At 39.2% G+C, this 18,004-nt stretch overlaps 1 protein-coding gene across 1 annotated transcript in view; it reads right to left on the reverse strand.

The window, feature by feature from the left end:
* The window catches only part of tigara (TP53 induced glycolysis regulatory phosphatase a), a 165,181-nt gene that overhangs the window by 26,602 nt on the left and 120,575 nt on the right, over positions 1-18,004 (reverse strand). The gene's annotated exons all lie outside the window — the stretch shown is intronic.

Genomic DNA, 18,004 nt, shown 5'->3' on the forward strand with positions numbered 1-18,004 from the left:
GAAGCAACGCTCGCTCGACAGAGATAGCAGCTGAATGATAGTTATTCTCTTGCGCTGCCCCCAGTGTATTATATAAAGCATTCTTATCGTCTCTATTTATGATTAAAAATAGCAAGTCTCAAAAGAAGATGTGAGCGTTCCATAATTGTGATCTGCTATGCAGGTGACCGATTTCAACATGCATATCACCCAAACTCATTCAGAAAGTCACTAAAGCAGCAAATGAGTCAAAACAGGTCAACATTTCGTATAATAGGGTTAAATAGCGTTAGTGTGTCTTCAAAGACCTTCAAGAGAACATCTTTAGTGAGTTATTGATCATGGTGCATCTCGTGGTTCTCCAACTTCTAACAGTGATTCTGAAGAACTCAACGGACCGCAGCTATGTGCTTTTGCAACAGTTGCTTCGTTTCAACACTTTAAATGTGATAGGAAATGTCTCTTTAAAACCTTTTTTTTCCTCGCTGTTGTTTCCACCCCCTCTTTGATCAATTTGCATAGCCAATAGTTCTTCTGCGCGCGTCTGAGGCTTTCGGATTGTTACTGGGCAGACTTTGTCTGTGGAAGTTCACCTTCTAAAGTGCCAGGAAGAACCTAATCTATTTTGCCGATCGCCTGATGAACGTTGCTACATCTCAGAGTCTGCCGCGTGCAGATGGCATAAATCAATTTATACAAATGTAGCAGAGTGACAGATATAGCCAATCTGCAGCCCTCGGAGAAACTCAAAGATATCTGTATTATAAAGACCGTATCCTATAAGATAAAGTGATACAGATGATGAAATGATTACAATTTATAATTAAAGGGCAAAAAAAGAAAAGAAAAGAAAAAAAAAAAAAAAATATATATATATATATATATATATATATATATATATATATATTCTATTAGCCTATTTTCAAAGTTAGTCTGCTCATAGGCTACGTCTAGCCTGTATTTTTATTATATTACCTAGCATAACCCTTATGAAGTTAAATTAACAGAGCACGCAAAAATGATTTATTTCAGCGACAGCATGGAATTTAGGGATAATTAAGCAATTCCAATTATTCAAATGCTGGAAAGTCTAGTAATTGCATTTCCTTGTTAAAACATGTGCGTTATTTAAACTGCAGTGTTACCCACACGCAGCCGACACGTGAAATTTCGGTAATGCAGGGCATCATGAGTGGGTTTCAGACATCCAAATGGCACATTAATAGCTTCAAACAATGGGCACTACGAGTCATAATACCATCAAGGATGCATCCTTTTTCTTTTTAAAAATATAAAGCTTCCTTTTATGGCGCATTGAAACTCTTATGGGTGGATATCATTCAAACGTTCTTTTTAAAGAAAACAATAACTAATAAATTACTCAAATATTCATTATTAGAACGTTTATTTTTATTTTTTTTAAACGTAGCCTACCTGTGTAAACAAACGTCACATGAGAGTTGCTTTTATATATATTTTTTTCTTATTAGCATAAAATATATACATTTCCGTCTATGTCAGCAACGTTTTCACTCCCCCACTAAGTGACGTGTTCAAACCTTCAAAATCAACGCCTATAGTTTCCTTTGGGCTCATTTCAAGACACTCAAGAAGCCAAACATAATATGAGCATCTTTTAAACTTCGTCGGGATATATCCATCTCAGTAAACAAACAGTCTTAAACAAAAAGACACTACAGAGCATCTCATAGCCCCTCTCAAATAAATGTCAAAAAAGTTAACTCGGGTCTGATTCTGATGACTGTGCGTGGTTCATGCCTCTATATTCTAACCTGACCATGCTGTTTTTTCGCGGAATAATGACGTCACACAAACGAAGCTCTTGCTATTTCCCGGATGCCTGCAATTAACGCGATATCCGCGAAGACACACCCAAAGAAAGTTTGCCAGACCCTCCAAACATCATAGCTGATTTTACATTTAAGCTTTTCACACATTATCCTATGTGTTTTCTTCCATGGAAACTCAAAGAGCTTAAGTTTTGGGTTTCCATAAATGAAGGAAGTCTTTCTGTATGGTCATTATCACACAGAAAGACAAAGAAAACTCTAAAATAATGACAGTTATATTGCTCATAAATTAAAGGTGTAATGACACGATTAAATATGTATCTCTGATTATATAAAAGAAACATGATATTCATTTAAACACAGAAATGGCATCACAGTTATATGAAACAAGCATCCTATAATAGGATAATAAGAAAACTAATGTTGAGACACAAATGTTTGCACATTTACAATCATCACTTCAGTTAAACTCAGATATCAGTCGTAAGCATTACAGCAAAAATCTACTGCACTAAACAAACACTTCCTTCATGTGAAACCATTGTTGGTCACAATTATTAAGAAATTATTCTAGATTACTAGAAATATTTTTTGTCTAAAAGAATGTCTGCAAAACCAAAGAAATTGATTTAAAAAATAGTGTACAAGCCACAACTTAATTATTAAAATTTTCTAAAAAAAATATGTATAATAATATATATATTTATATAAGATACATTTAGTTTAAAACATGTTTGTTTATTATTATAAAACATAAATTAATAAAACAACCTTTGAGCCAACTAATGTTACAAATACAATTTTACACTTTTGTTTAGTACCATATTATTTACAAAAATATTCTCCACCTTCAGTTAATTCAGTTTTATTTAATTTCAGTATTTTTTTAAATTACAATTACAAACAATTCTTTATTTGCATTATTGTTTAATTCTCTTCAATTCAACAGTTAAACAAGAAAGGGAGAAAACATTTTTATAAGGTTCATCATCATAAATCCCAATTTTGTATATTATTAAATTACTACATTTATTTTAACATTTCTCTGAACAAAGTAAATTTATTTCCTGGAGAATTTTATATTTTTGAATCAATGAACATGACCACTGAACAGGCTTGTATGTTTATAAAATACATGCATTTTTAACATAAATCAAGCAACAAATGTCTTTAACATTAACAACAAAAATAAAAGGTAAATTTAGTTAAAAGGCAAAGAAAGGGAATAACAAAATAACAGATTTCTCACAGTTATAATGTTGTGGTTGAACAACTGCAGATGTCCTTACTGAATAAAAACAAGAACACTGCAGCATCACAAAAATATTTGATATGCTTCATTTATTGACATAGTTTATGATTATTGTAAATGGTAACTACTGGTTGAAGAAACTGCTGTTGATAAAAATAAAAGTGAAAAATTATCCATCTTTGTTCAAAAAAATTTAAGAGTTTACACAGAACTGAATTATATATATATATACACACACACACATACATACATTCTCTCTTTCATCCAAAACTAAATTTTCAACACATCATTAATTAATTTATCTTACCTCAATATAATGATTTTTTCCTCTACATGACTTTTTATTACCTATTAATTTGCTTGGCTAAATGACCTGATCTGTAAAATTGTTTATGCTGCCTAACACATTAATTAGGATGCAAGAGCCTCACAAACTCTTTAAAACTAACTTTTATCTCATTATTTTAATCAAAATGAATAAAGTCTTATTGTTGACTGGATATTTCTTTGTTTAGTCAAATATAGGTATTGTCCAAAAGTTAATAACAGTGTGAGAGAGATGCAGAGGAAATCTTATTCACTAGCACAAACCCACAAGAGGTACAACAGACCTTAGGAAATAACTGCATAGAGCAGCAGTCACAGAATAGCTTCAGGCGTATCTCCTATTAGAAAAAAAAGAAAGACTTCTTTGCTTCACTTAAAAAAATTACCAGAGTAATCTATGCTATTTTTACCTCATCATCATCCTGGACAATGTGATGACAGACATTTTCTTCAGACATAGTCTGTCTAGTTTAAATTGACAATGTAGATCCCTGTCAAAAGCTCCCTGCTAACATTACAGCATTCATACTCCCGACCCCCGAATCCTCATATAAACATCACAGACACTGTGCACCAAGACCCTTCTCCCCATAAGTGAATGCAAATACTATTGTTTCCAAGATACCTCTTATAGGTACTGTCTTTTCTTTAACACACCAGCACATTTTATGTTGGACAGCACAGCTACTGCTGTCTTCCTCTCCTCTGTGCCTCTCATATCACAAGCCCTTGAGTTTGTCACTCACGCAACAGCTGCTGGCTGATACTTTACCATTCCAGTGCCCATTTTTCCCTCTCCCTCCGAGCAAAGAACCCACATAGAGAAACAAAAGCCTTGTTGGAGAATGCAAGGACATTTCAGGGGGCAGGTTATGTTCCTTGAGAATTGGTCAGCACAAAAAATGCCATCCAGACTTTGCATGGCTGACACTTCCATTACTGGGAAAACATCCCGAGAAGTTCCACCTGGGAGCAAAGCATACTTCAGCATTGTCAACAATGTAGCAGTCGGGATCAAATACACTTTGAGAAGAAACACTGCTTTTTCTCTCCTCTATCTTTAAACCAACTTGAAACTATAGTAACTTTCATGTTTTGCACTGAATATTGTTGCTTTTCCTATCAGCTGAAAAGCACCTGCAGCAAACTAGTGCGCAAGACTTCTTATTGCACTTATCCAAATGCAAGCTTTGCAGTTCTGTTTCAATTATGTGGGTTCTCTTGCAATCCCACACTCACACCTGCACTGTATGCACAAGGCATGGCATCTTGAGGTAGGTTTGCACCTTGGTTGCCCTAGTCACCTAGTTGTGTTCTTGGATAAGGACATGGGGGTCCCTGGCAAAATCAGGTGGGGTTAAAGCATAGATGTGAGAGAGATCATCTGCAAATTCTCACGTTCAACCTACTTCAGGTGTCACCTCATTTAGGGTTTTCAGCAATAGTGCTGTTAGTTACATTGAATTGACCTCTAACACTAGCTTGCTCTATTATTTTTCTATTCAGTCTGTTTTCTTTTTATTTATTATATTATTTAAAAAGCCCTTGCTATGTGTACTGCGTTGAGCTAACTGAGACTTGTTATAGCACTTGAATATCATTGCTCTTTTGTTGATTTTGATTGCTTCCATTGTCCTCATTTTTGAGTCGCTTTGGATAAAAGTGTCTGCTAAATGACTAAATGTAAATATAAATGTAATAAATTGGGGATTAACATAAAAAAAAATCATCATAGAAGTGGTTGATGCAACTCATGCTGCATAAACAAAGTCTTCTGGAGTTTTATGATGGCTTTATGTAAGAAACAGAACAAAATATATGTTATTTTTCACTTTATTCAAATATATTACATTTTGAGCGCATCAATGGGCTCGTTCACCCAAAAATGACAATTCTGTTACTCACCTTCATGTCGTTCCAAACATGTAAGACCTTCATTCATCTCCAGAATACAAATTAAAATGTTTTTATGAAATCCGTTAGCTTTCTGACCCTGCTTAGACAGCAATGCAACTGACAACTTCAAGGTCAAGGTGGGACTGTCATGAAAGAATATCGAAGACTGACATGGAAGAGAAGAAATTGCTGAATAAAGTTATTTTTGATGTCTTTGCACACAAAAAGTATTCCTGTAGCTTCATAACATTACAGTTGAACCACTGATGTCACATGGACTATTTTAATTATGTCCTCACTACCTTTCTGGGCCTTGAATGTGGTAATTGTGTTGCTGTCTATGGAGGGGAAGAAAGCTCGATTTCATAAAAAATATCCAACCCAGACTCATTGGTAAATATGTGCCTGTAAATACATTTCTGCAGCACCATTAATACGTACCTTACTGCACCTTTCACGGCAGTCTCAAAGTGAACCCTCCAGTGAGTGGCACTAAAACACGTATTCTCAATACATGACCCTGGCACTTTTTTGTTACGTTGATAAAGGCAAGTATTGCTGTGGTTCATAATTCAAATATCTGATGAGTGTCACAAAAAGTTAATACTCTATTGTTCTGCAAATATCCCTTACACCAAACCCAACTGTAAACTGTTAACAAATGCATAGTGATATAAAAATGCATTTGTTGATGCAGCCATGCTATTTTAACTCCCTTATGCGGATTTGAGCTGTTTTGTTGAACCATAGTTTCACAGGGTTCATATCAGAGCTCTTCATCACCTAAGTGCAGCGCTGTATTGTGTGAGCTACCAAGCAAACCAACTAAATCAGAAAACGTATGCATTTGAAGCTGGAAATGTGACGCTAACCTCAAATCTCGCAGCTTGTTAAAATGGTTTTGAATTCATAACATAATATTCCTCAAGTAATTATGAGAACATTAGGAGTTATTAATCAAAACTGTGGACCTGCAAATCATACTTTGTGTGAAAAGCAATAAAAGTTGTGAGTTTTACTGCCTGTAGTGTCCATTTCAACTGGAACCTGCAGCGATTCGTATGTATGTACGTTCTTTGTGTGTGTGTGTGTGTGTGTGTGTGTGTGTGTGTGTGTGTGTTTTGCAGAAATGTAGGTAGAGGCACGTATTTCCAATGAGCCTATGTTGAAAATATCTTAATTTGTGTTCTGAAGATGAACGAAGGTCTTATGGGTTTAGAACGACATAAGGATGAGTTATTAATGACAGAATTTTCATTTTTGGGTGAACTTTCCCTTTAATAAGTGATGTGGTGTCCAATTGATGAATAAATGTTTTTTTTCATTATTATTATTTGTTTGATTCATTTTCAATCATTTGATGCAATGATTTGGTCGTAACAGTTTATCAGTGAATAATGACTTCAATTTTGTTCATAACTCAAAACATTCATATGATTTTTAAGACTTGTAATGCACAAATTCTCTTTGTTTTATGGAGGGGGAAAAAGATAGAGATTTGGAATGACATGAGGGGGAGTACATGAATTTTCTTTTTTGGGTGAACTACTCCTTTAATATAACTGAAGGATCTTAAAGGTTCAGTGATAGGCCCCCCATTCAGGCCTCTAGCCCTCCAGCAAGGGGCATTACAAATCAAACAGCCCTCCATCACAATTACTTTACCACACATGAATTCACAGTATAGCCCCACACTTGAGTCAGGCTATAATAATTTGATCCTTTTGGGAAATTCTAGTGTCGGGTGTAATTTACGATTAGTATCTTTCAAGTTCCCCCTGCCCCCTTGCTGCCATCAAACCCCAGGAGCCACCGTGTGTGTGTTTGCAACATGTGTCGCTTGCTATCTCACTCGCTGAGGCACACAAAGGTAAAGGGAAGCTTAACATCCTGGGAAAATCTCAAACAGAGTGAAATTACCTTGATCCAAAGATTCCTGCTGCATACCAGCTCAATGAACCCATAACACACCACAGTACAACAGCTGAGAGAGATAAAGAGCAGTACAGAGCACGACAGAGTAAAATAAAAGACGAAATGCTGAAATAAATATAAAGATGATTATAACCAGGTTTTCAAATATTGTAAAAACCATATTCTTGACCAGATCCCCCAAAACAGTAGCCACAAAGAGAACTGATCAATGATGATCCAGCCGCACCTCTCTGCAGGACAGACCCATGAATCTGTTTGGGTTTATTTAAGAAGGGTGGAGGTTGTTTTGACTGAGATGCTATTGTGGGGGGTCAGATTTGTGGAATTGCACCTTTTAAATGTCAGACACAATATTGTTGGATATTGCATTCTTTTGGTTGGGTGAGTCTGAATCTCCTGGGTTTCAATTTAGGTCAACTTAGGCTTTATGATACTGATTGTTCACACCTTGTTAACCTACAATGAACCTAAGTTTTCATCACACTTCCGAGGTAAACAGAAGACTTTAGACAGGTTCTTTGCCTCCACTCCCTAAAACCAAAGATAAATCTGGACCAATGAAGGTGTTGTCAGTCTTATAAATTAATTTGTATAAGGAGAGAGGCATTCAATAACAGATGATCATGCACTGATTTAGGAGTGGGGGAAAAAAATTAATTTTTATATATATATACCATATATATATATATAACCATTTATGAAAATTCTTGACATTCTTTGAGTAACAGTGCTAACAAGGAAATGTTCTCCAAAGTAAAGATATTGAGAACAAAAATTATATTAAATTGATTACTGGTTAAATAAAGACAGGGTATGTTTCCTTAAGTTGCCATGCAACTTGACAAAACATATCAAAGCTCTGAGTCACTACATTTGTTGCACAGCCTATTCACTTATCTGAATAATGCATTGATAAAATTAAATCTATTTAATCAGACCATGGCAGTCAAACATTTATGAGGCAACAGCCCACATAGAAACATTTAAAATTGACAGCACACTTGTGGTCATAAGCAAAATTTTAGAAATGTGGCATGATGGATTGCTCTGCACCGAGCAGAAAATGAAAACGATAAAACAAACTGAGAGCAGAGCAAACTAGGTTTTCAAGTCATTTAGAGAAAAGCAGTTTCTCTAGCTAAATGCACCTGTTTGCCGAGTGCCACTTTGTGAAAAATTATCAGCTCTATCATAACCTCAATATCTTGCTGAGCTCCTGCATGGCAAAATACATGACTCTGTTTGTAAGCAAGAAATATATTCTAACATATTCTCTCATAATGGTGAGAATCTTGTGGTTAAAATGAGTACAACACACAGACATAAACACACAACTGCCTGAAAAAACACTTTATCAGATCAGAGTGGTTCTATTCTGGCTTTTAACTGTTTGTTGTGTTTGGAGGGATTTCAAGCCATTTTAGATATGTATCAAATGATCCCTCTATTCAGAGGGATTCGGTTCTGATTTTCCCTTTTCCGTTTCCTGAATACATTCCCTACATGTCACCGAAAGCAGACGCAGATGTAGAGGGTGTTATGCATGGGATGCTCACATATGCTTAAACTTCATGAAACTGACTCTTAATAACTGAAATATTTAACAATAATTTTCACCTCAACCATAAGGCTTTACAAGACTATCCAGAAGACAATCATTGACACCCTTCACAAGGAGGGTAAGCCACAAACTTAACTGGCAAAGAAGCTGGCTGTTCACAGAGTGCTGTATCCAAGCATTTTAACTGAAAGTTGAGTGGAAGGAGAAAGTGTGGAAGAACAAGATGCACAACCAAAAGAGAAAATCGCAGCCTTATGAGGATTGTCAAGCAAAAGCAGAATTTGAGTAAACTTCACAAGGAATGGACTGAGCCTGGGGTCAAGGCATACAGATGTGTCAAGTAATTTGGCAACTTTTGTCGTATTCCTCTTGTTAAGCCACTCCTGAACCACAGACGTCAGAGGCGTCTTACCTGGGCTAAGGAGAAGAACTGGACTGTTTGCCAGTGGTCCAAAGTCCTCTTTTCAGATGAGAGCAAGTTTTGGAATTCATTTTGAAACCAAGGTCTTAGAGTCTGGAGAAAGGGTGGAGAGGCTCATAGCCTAAGTCACTTGAAGTCCAGTGTTAAGCTTCCACAGTCTGTGATGATTTGGGGTGCAATGTCATTTGCTGGTGTTGGTACATTGTGTTTTTTGAAAACCAAAGTCACTGCACCTGTTTACAAGAAATTTTGGAGCACTTCATGCTTCCTTCTGCTGACCAACTTTTTGAAGATGCTGATTTCATTTTTCAGCAGGATTTGGCACCTGCCCACACTGCCAAAAGCACCAGAAGTTGGTTAAAAGACCATGGTGTTTGTGTGCTTGACTGGCCAGCAAACTCACCAGACCTGAAGAATTGTTGTCAAGAGGAAAATGAGAAACGAGACCAAACAATGCAGATGAGCTGAAGGCCACTGTCAAAGAAACCTGGGCTTCCAGTCCACCTCAGCAGTGCCACAAACTGATCACCTCCATGCCACGCTGGATTGAGACCGAAATTAAAGCAAAAGGACCCCCTACCAAGTATTGAGTACATGTACAGTAAATGAACATACTTTCCAGAAGGCCAACAATTCACTAAAAAAAAAAAAAAAAAAAAAATTTTATTGGTCTTATGAAGTATTCTAATTTGTTGAGATTGTGAATTGGTGGGTTTTTGTTAAATATGAGCCAAAATCATCACAGTTAAAAGAACCAAAACTACTTCAGTCTGTGTACATTGAATTTATTTAATACACAAGTTTCACAATTTGAGTTGAATTAATGAAATAAATTAACTTTTCCATGACATTCTAATTTATTGAGATGCACCTGTATATAATAAAGATTTTTTTATTATTAAAATAGTCACAAATGCTTGCGTGATTTCCATAAAGAAGCACATTCATGGTTTCAGAATTTATTTTAGGAATTCTAAAGATTTTGCTGATTCAAAAACAACCTAGATTTTTTGCAAAAACATACGTGTATGTCCATTCTTTGCTACCTGCATTAATGATGACATTATATTATAGACATAATGAACTTTTCATTTAGTTTACTGTAGTAAATATGCTTACAGAACTTACACAATTATGCATCACTGCATGATAATGTAACAAAGAAGCACTTTCATTCACTAAATATATTTTGTAACTTTAATGCAACCTTGAGAGTTCCTGATTTGAGGTGACAATGCAAAAGAGTTTAAAAAAGTTTACTCTATGTAAAAAAGCAGCAACATGATGCATCGATTACCAGTAAGTGTGCATATTGTGATCTACCTCCTGATAAGGTAGAAATGTCTACTAGCAAGCAATAATACAGCAATGTAACAACTTCCATTAATACATCTTAAGTGCCACAAATCCTTAGGTTTATGTGATAAATCATAATAAATGTTGTTGTTTTTTTCACATTGCTCCGAAGCATTTGGAGAGTTTTTACTGAGCATTTACAAACATGTGTCACTGCATGGTCATGCAACAAAAGAATCACCTTCTTATTCATATTCCATGTCTCATTTCATATATTTTGATAAAATCATTCTTATCATTACAAACATTTCAGCTAGTTTTTAAGTCAGATATTAACGTTAAATCTAATTTTAGAACCACAAATGATAAAAATTGCTTCATCGTCTCAGAAAACATCTTGATCCCTGTTTTTTACTTTCTGCCCTTCTTCTGTCCACATTTAGGGTAGAGAAAGCCATTCATGATCCATTACCCTCTGGAATTTCTCCACATAGTTGAGAAGCCAGTCCACATCACAGGCCGGCACTCACCTTTCAATCACTCCTTTGCCCTAATCATGTTAGCTCATTCATAATTGCAATGCAATTACTGACAGGAGTGTGACCCTGGCTTTCTGCAATCCCAATCTAATACATGTGTTTCACCAAAAACAGAGGGATGCTTTGTTTTGGAGAAACAGGGAAACAAGGGGGGAAGAGGAAAGAAAACAACACTGACATGCTGTGTCATGCAAAGGCTATAAAAAGGGATGCAGCCTTTTTCCTGAATCATTCCGGAGACAAGAGCACTATTTTTAGCAGGGGGAGAGTAAACAGCAGCCGTGGCTGGAACAGACCTGGAATTTTCTCCCCAACAAGAGCTTCAGGGGTCCAAATGCCCTGTTTCTTACACCTTCCCCCTTCCTTTCTCTCTTTTTCTATGTTTTCCCCCTACCCCCTTCATCCGTCTCTCCAGGACGGTAATCTCCATTACCTTCCCTCCATGCTGATTTAGAATTCAGAACTGTCCACTTCAATCTGGGAGTGTGAATGGTAAGAAGCCATTCAATGAGGAAAGAGAAACTCTGCTGGGGATATGGGATGGAAATGCCTTGCTCCCTCCCACTAATTTCTCTAGGGCTCGACTTCCACTCTCTGGAGCTTCCCAGTATGTCAAAGGTCAGCCCCCCAGACCTCCTGACTGATGGGTCAACCCCCCTGACTTCCCCAGAGCTCTCCATGAGAATGCTAGAAAGGGAGAATGGACAACAAGTTTCTAATGAACTGGGTATGTGTACCAATTTGGACCCCAGTGCTGGGCCATAAAAGATGGCTCGGAGAGACCAAAAGACCTTTAAAGTGACAGCTCCTTCCACACTGCTTAGCTTGAGTGGTTCAGGAAGTTTGCTGACAGTGAATAGAAGCAGTTATGAACAGACGAGCCATGGAGAAAGGCACTGCAGTGACGGCAGTAAAGCTACCTCTGAATTCCTACGCAGGGCTTGGGAGCATGGGAATGCATTATGGGCTAAAGCAGTCATGCCACCAGAGCCTGAATGGGTCGACCTTAGTCAAGCCTTCATGTACACAATAGTAGGATTGAGTCTGGGGTCCATAAACGAGGTCAGAGGGAGGAAATAGTTAGTTCTAGAAAACAGAGCGGTTCTTTAAACTCCTGTCACATGCTCCATCAAAACCATCATCTAGGTAATGCTGTTAAATGTATCCAATTAGCGAAATTGAAGCAGGGATAGTTACATTGCTGACCTGACCCTGTGTGAAGCCCAGACAAACAAGCATGCAAAAAAGTTCTTTTGTGATGAACTTCAAAAAGTGTATTGGACCCAACTGACTTGCATTGGGTAGCCAAAACATTTTAAGTATCGTCTTTTGTGTTTTGCAGAAGAATGTCATACAGCTATGAAGTGAAGTCTTTGAGTGGACTATCTATTTGAGAGCTCAAACAAACCAAGGATACACCACATCCTAGAATGCTATCAGGAAAGCAATGTTGGTGGTAGCAGCAAGGTGGTAGAAGCAATCTTCATTGCCAAGCCGTAATTATACCCAATAACACCTTTAACACAAGCAGGCTGTTGTTGCCGTCTCTCAGGGTGTGAGGTCAAGCATTTCCTGTGTCTACGAATGGTCGCCATCATTGGAATTGTCATGCTGTGGCTGCTGCTCCCCTCCTTCATTCATTGAAGAGTCATATAAAGTTCGGCATCTCTTTTCCCCTCCCTTCTTCTCGCTTTAATAGACCCATGCTTGCGTTTACAGTACACACCATTCATTGAACCTTGAGTGGAGCTTCATAACAGAAATTAAAGTGCAAGCACATGAGTGGCCCTCAGCTTGACCACAAAATTCTCCTTAACAGCAGCAACGTTGTGTTTGGGACACCACTGACTTTCATTGTATGGGCTCTTCAAAGTATCTCTGAGCTGAGGTTGAATAAAAAAAATGTTTTCAGAATTTTCATTTTTCGGTGAAGTATTCCTATTCCAAGTTCAAACCGTGATGCCAGCCATGGTGGGCTGGGGGAGCGTGAATCAGTAGTGTACCAACAGGTTGGGCTTCCACACCCTGTAGGAAAATAAATACTCCATAATGACTGCTTATTAAAACATGAAACGTGGGTATGACCGAAAGTGTGCATTCCATAGGAAATCCATAACAAGCAAATACATGTTCCCTCATCAGCCGTGACATTTCAAACACACGGGGGAGAGATTAACTACATATCTAAAGTAGGTCAGTGACCGCAATGAAAGATGGCAGAGTATAATGTCACTCCAATCAAATTAACTGATCGTCATCTTCCTCACAGGCCTGTATGTAAACTATAACCAGGATATGATTCATTGAAAAGCATAATGTTGTTGAGGAAGAACCACAGACAGATGATGAAGAGGGATTAAAAGAAAAAAAATTATGATAAATATCACAATGGAAAACATATCTTGTGCTGAGTTATTTTTAAAACGTATCTTGTAATTTAAAAGAATTCTACCAATAGGAAACTCTAAGACAGCAGTGTTCATCTTTCTTTTAGGAAAGAAGAAAAGGCTTGTTAACCCCCCCTTGATAGCCCACCCTCATGCACGCCCACCCACTCGCTGCTCTCAGACTCTGTCCTGGGCCCTGCAGTCTGCTGCAATATAGATTAGGTTTCAGCTCTGAACTTGCACTAGCATTGCCAGAATGACAGGGGTGGAAATTTCGAAGAAAAGAAAGGACAAGAGGTAGAAAAAAAGAACAGGAAGAAAGGGGTGTTTTAAATGCTGAGTAGAGGAGTTTAGTTATTATTGGAAAAAATCTAAGAGGTCATTCATGAGCCTGAGCCAAGCTATGAGGAAACTGCTCTCGTGTCTCAAACAGTTGGGGGAACTGGCCAAGTCCTACTTCAGCTGTTGTTCCAGGCCTTGCATTTATCACAGAGGCATTTCCCCCAGAAATCGAGAGACTCTCAGAGTCCAGGCGATGTGTGCCATGTCCTCTCAACATCCAAACTGCATGAAAAAGGATGCTGTTTGGGGAAATTCCTCCATTTAAAACAACAATCATAAAGCAAGACAAACAACATGACAACACCTTTGTGCTAAATCTACATCCCAAAGCAGATCTAGTGAAAACCTTAACTTTGGTGCACCCTCAAACTATTTCACATACTTTTCCCGCCCCGCCCACTAAAATTCCTCACCTTTAAAAAACTTTCAAAGTGGGGGAGCTCTGTATTTGACATTTGAGGGGTTAATGATTATGAGAAAAAAAAGTCTTTCCAGGTTTCTGCCATCTGTCAGTTTTATGGACAGCCAAGAAGGAAATTGGGTCTTTGGGTTGTTTGGTCCGAGAATAATGAGCCACTGAAAATGATTGTTATAGATGACCCCTCAGCGCCGTCCTCATATGGACCAAATCCAGCTGCACTGTGTAAGCTTCAAACAATCAGGGATAAATCAATTGGTTGTTATGAGGAGAAGGAGGGAGCCAGGCTGAGAGCAAGGTAATGACATCCGCTGTGCAATGGAATGGAGGTGCTGGGAATGCTTTCCTGAATCATGTGTCGGCTACGAGAGTTTAAGCTACCTCGGCTGCCTGCACACAATAATCAGGTGTGGTGCTCGGTCCCCTTTCAACACATGAGGCTTGAGTAGTACCTATGTTTTGTGACATATGAGGGGGGCTGGATGTTCCTCAGACAAAACAGCAGATAACATGGTGGGAAGGAAGCAATTCTCGTGAGACGCATTCCATTAGGTGTTAAACATAGCATGCACAACAAATTCACATTTTATATGATGTAAAAGTTACATAAATATTCCTTGTCCTTGTAGTGTGTGGCATGGTTCAACTATGGCTGCTGTAAAATAATAAAAGATATGATTATGACACACATCACACAATAAAAGAGAGTTGAATTCTCTTAGGAATGATAAGGAACCCTGTAATGCTTGTGCAAGGTGTCAGTTTATCCTGAAGCACTGATGCAAATTAGTTCCCCAAGGTGTTCCGAAACAGATCAATCTATCCTTGAGAGATGATTCACAATAAGCTTGGCATGCACATTCATTCCAAAGTCATATGACACATCTCTTGTGAATCTTCTCATTAAATGAGCATGCTGAATACCACATTTATGCATTGGAAATTCTAGCAACCAACTAAAAGAGGTTTAACATCATTAAGACATAATTAGCATTCTGTACTTTATGCTAGCTGTACATACATGTACTGTCCGACACTATTTATAGCTGCTGCTGTGTTCTGTTGTATGTCATAACACTTGTGACAACAGATGTTGCTGAATGAAAGTGAAAGCTTAGGGACAGATTTTTAAGTGACATCTGTGAGCCCTCCTGCTACATCATGCTAACACAGAGGCCCTTTGCCCTCAGCCAGGAAGTGTGGACTGCAGCCGCTGCATTACCAGCATTTCTCACAGCAGCCTGAGTTATGATGTGCCACCATCATCTGCCGCGTCCCAACAGCTGCCGGGACAGTTGTTGAGCACTGGCGTTAGCGCAATTAAAATGGCTGGTAAGGCTCACTTTTCTTGAGAGCATGTGTGCAAGTTTTGGCAAACCAGTTTTGGCAGTTTTTATGTTTGTGATGTGATATACTTACTCACACAATAGCATCAATGACAACAGGAATAAAGTGAAGATCAGGCAAATCGGAGAGCACTGCATCTGTCAAAGTCTTTAAGAGTACAGTAGAAAAGACCTTCACCCGTTCCGGCCTCATTTCTCCTATCCAGCAAGAACTGGGGACAGAAGAAAAAGAGAAGGGGAGGTGGGTTGTGGAGGGGGCTGCTTAGCACAAAGAAGAAGCCTGGATTAAGTCATGAGCAGCAAACGACATAGGTTGGATTTTTAAAGGATGAGATCACATCCTCTTTCCTCAGTGGCTGAGAGACTCATCCTCGGTCGGACAGCCGAGTGTTCGGCATGCCAAACGGGACATTCATTATTGGGACAGTGGCATGCGGTCGCACACACACATTAGCACGTGCATGCACACATTAAAGTGAACAGTTTCAAATGCAAATTATCATGCAAACATATACAGTACCATCTCACACACAACAAAGTTGCAATCGATGGGAAGTTGCATGCAAACGTACTATACAGGCATCAGTCAAATCTACAACACATGCGCGCCTGAGCAGTCAACACAAAGGGACAAGCAAACAGAGTGTTTCTGAGCATGTGTGCGGGTAAGTAGCATGGGAGGGCCGCAGGGTTACATAACTGTGCTACAGCGGGGCCCCCTTGTTCTCTTCCATATGGGGGCCCAAAGATTTTGCAATACCCTATTGTGGAAGGAGCTACTATAAGCGTTCATTACTGCACTTGGAGAGACTATACATCTGATGTAAAACGAGATGGCAGATTTGTAGTCAGGTTTGGGCCTTTGATAGCTCACATCGCGCTTCCAAAACCAGTTTGGAAGTAGGTCAGTTTGGTGCTCAAATGGAGGTGCTCGTTTACACTACGCGATGCAACAGGCTAAAGCGCTCACTCCCTGCCGATTTCGGAACTATCCTTGACTATCCAACAGAGGGGATAAAGAGGATACGATGCTCGAGATGGAGCACAGATGGAGATATTCTCTGATTACAGTCTCAACACTATAAAGTAATCTAAGACAAGGAGAGAGAGAAAGAGAGAGAAGAAAAAGAAAAAAATGACCTCGGTGTGTTGTGTGAATTTTCCTCCCTTCATAAAATATTTCCTGTGTGTCTTCAGCCGGGTTGCCTGTTTTTTACCCCCCCCCCCCCCCCCCCAAATTCTTTCCCTCTGCAGACTGCCTTCCACTTTGGGGGGCCCTCAGACCCCCTTAGCCGAGTGGAGAGCTTTCAGGGTACCCTGATGGATGCTAATGGGGGACTCTTTCAGATCATTTTACAGGGCCGGGCTTTGATCTGCCGGCTGGCTTGCTCTCCACAGGCTGGATATCCAGAGAACATGCAAATCCAACCCCAAACACCAACCCCCCCCGCCCCCCCCACCCCAACCCAAACACACACAAAAACACCTGTGAAAAAACTCCAAGAGCATGAGGGAAGAAAAGAAGAGCTGAGAAGAGTTCACAGACACGAAAGAAAAGACAAAGGATAGAGCAGAGGGAGAGTATGTCAAAAAGGCAGGGACTGAGAAAGAAAGAGAAAGCGAGAGAGAGACGCTTTGGGGGGAGGATGGTGGTCAGAGCCTGAAGCGGATGTGTCTGCGCTGTGGAGAATTAGGAAGGAAGAACTGGAAAAGAAAGTCCGGTGAGGGAACCTCGTCAGTAGCACGCAACAGCCACACTTTGAATGGTGGTTAAGTGTGAGGACAGCTGGAGGCAGTTGATTGGCTAAGAGGCTATGGAACTCATGCTTCCTGTGGCCAGCTGCTATACCCATGGCCCCAAGTGACAAGGATTATAATTGATCACTATCTCGTAGTTCAGCAGAGTGTATAGAGTGCACAGGGCCACTGAAGTACAGTACAGCTGGCTACCCAGCAAAATGAAAGAGCAGTTTTTTTTTCCGCGCTCTCTCTCAATCTTTTTCCTGTAGGCCACTGCAGGCATGGCACAGCACATGGTCCAACATTGTCTAGCTTCCTACATTTGCCTTCCGTCTTGCTTCAGAAACCCATTCTGCATGGACTGCATGTTAAAAGTGTCTGACTTCAAAGCTATACATTTAGATGTACGGATTGCTTGGAGACGTTGCACGGCAAACCAGAGCCATTCGCCTGCTTTGCTGGAGACCTTCCTGTGAGTTCCATTTTGTGAGGAAAGACATAAAGGGCTCTTGTGCGCTGGTGCCCGGCTCAAGTCCTAATTCGCTTTATTAGTTTCATTGCTTTATTAGATTCCATGCAAAGGGGAAGAGGGAGAAGAAATTATGTAAGTTTCTGAAATAAGAAGGATATTTTTGTAGCCTTTTGGAAGCAGAAAGCTGAGCCTGATCAAAGCCTCCTAGAAGACTGGCATTGGATTGAACTGCCATCCTTTGAGAACCTTTCCTCCTCCTCCTCTCCTCCCCTTTTAGGTTTC

The sequence above is a fragment of the Carassius carassius genome, chromosome 43 (genome assembly GCF_963082965.1).
Source record: "Carassius carassius chromosome 43, fCarCar2.1, whole genome shotgun sequence".
Lineage (NCBI taxonomy): Eukaryota > Metazoa > Chordata > Actinopteri > Cypriniformes > Cyprinidae > Carassius > Carassius carassius.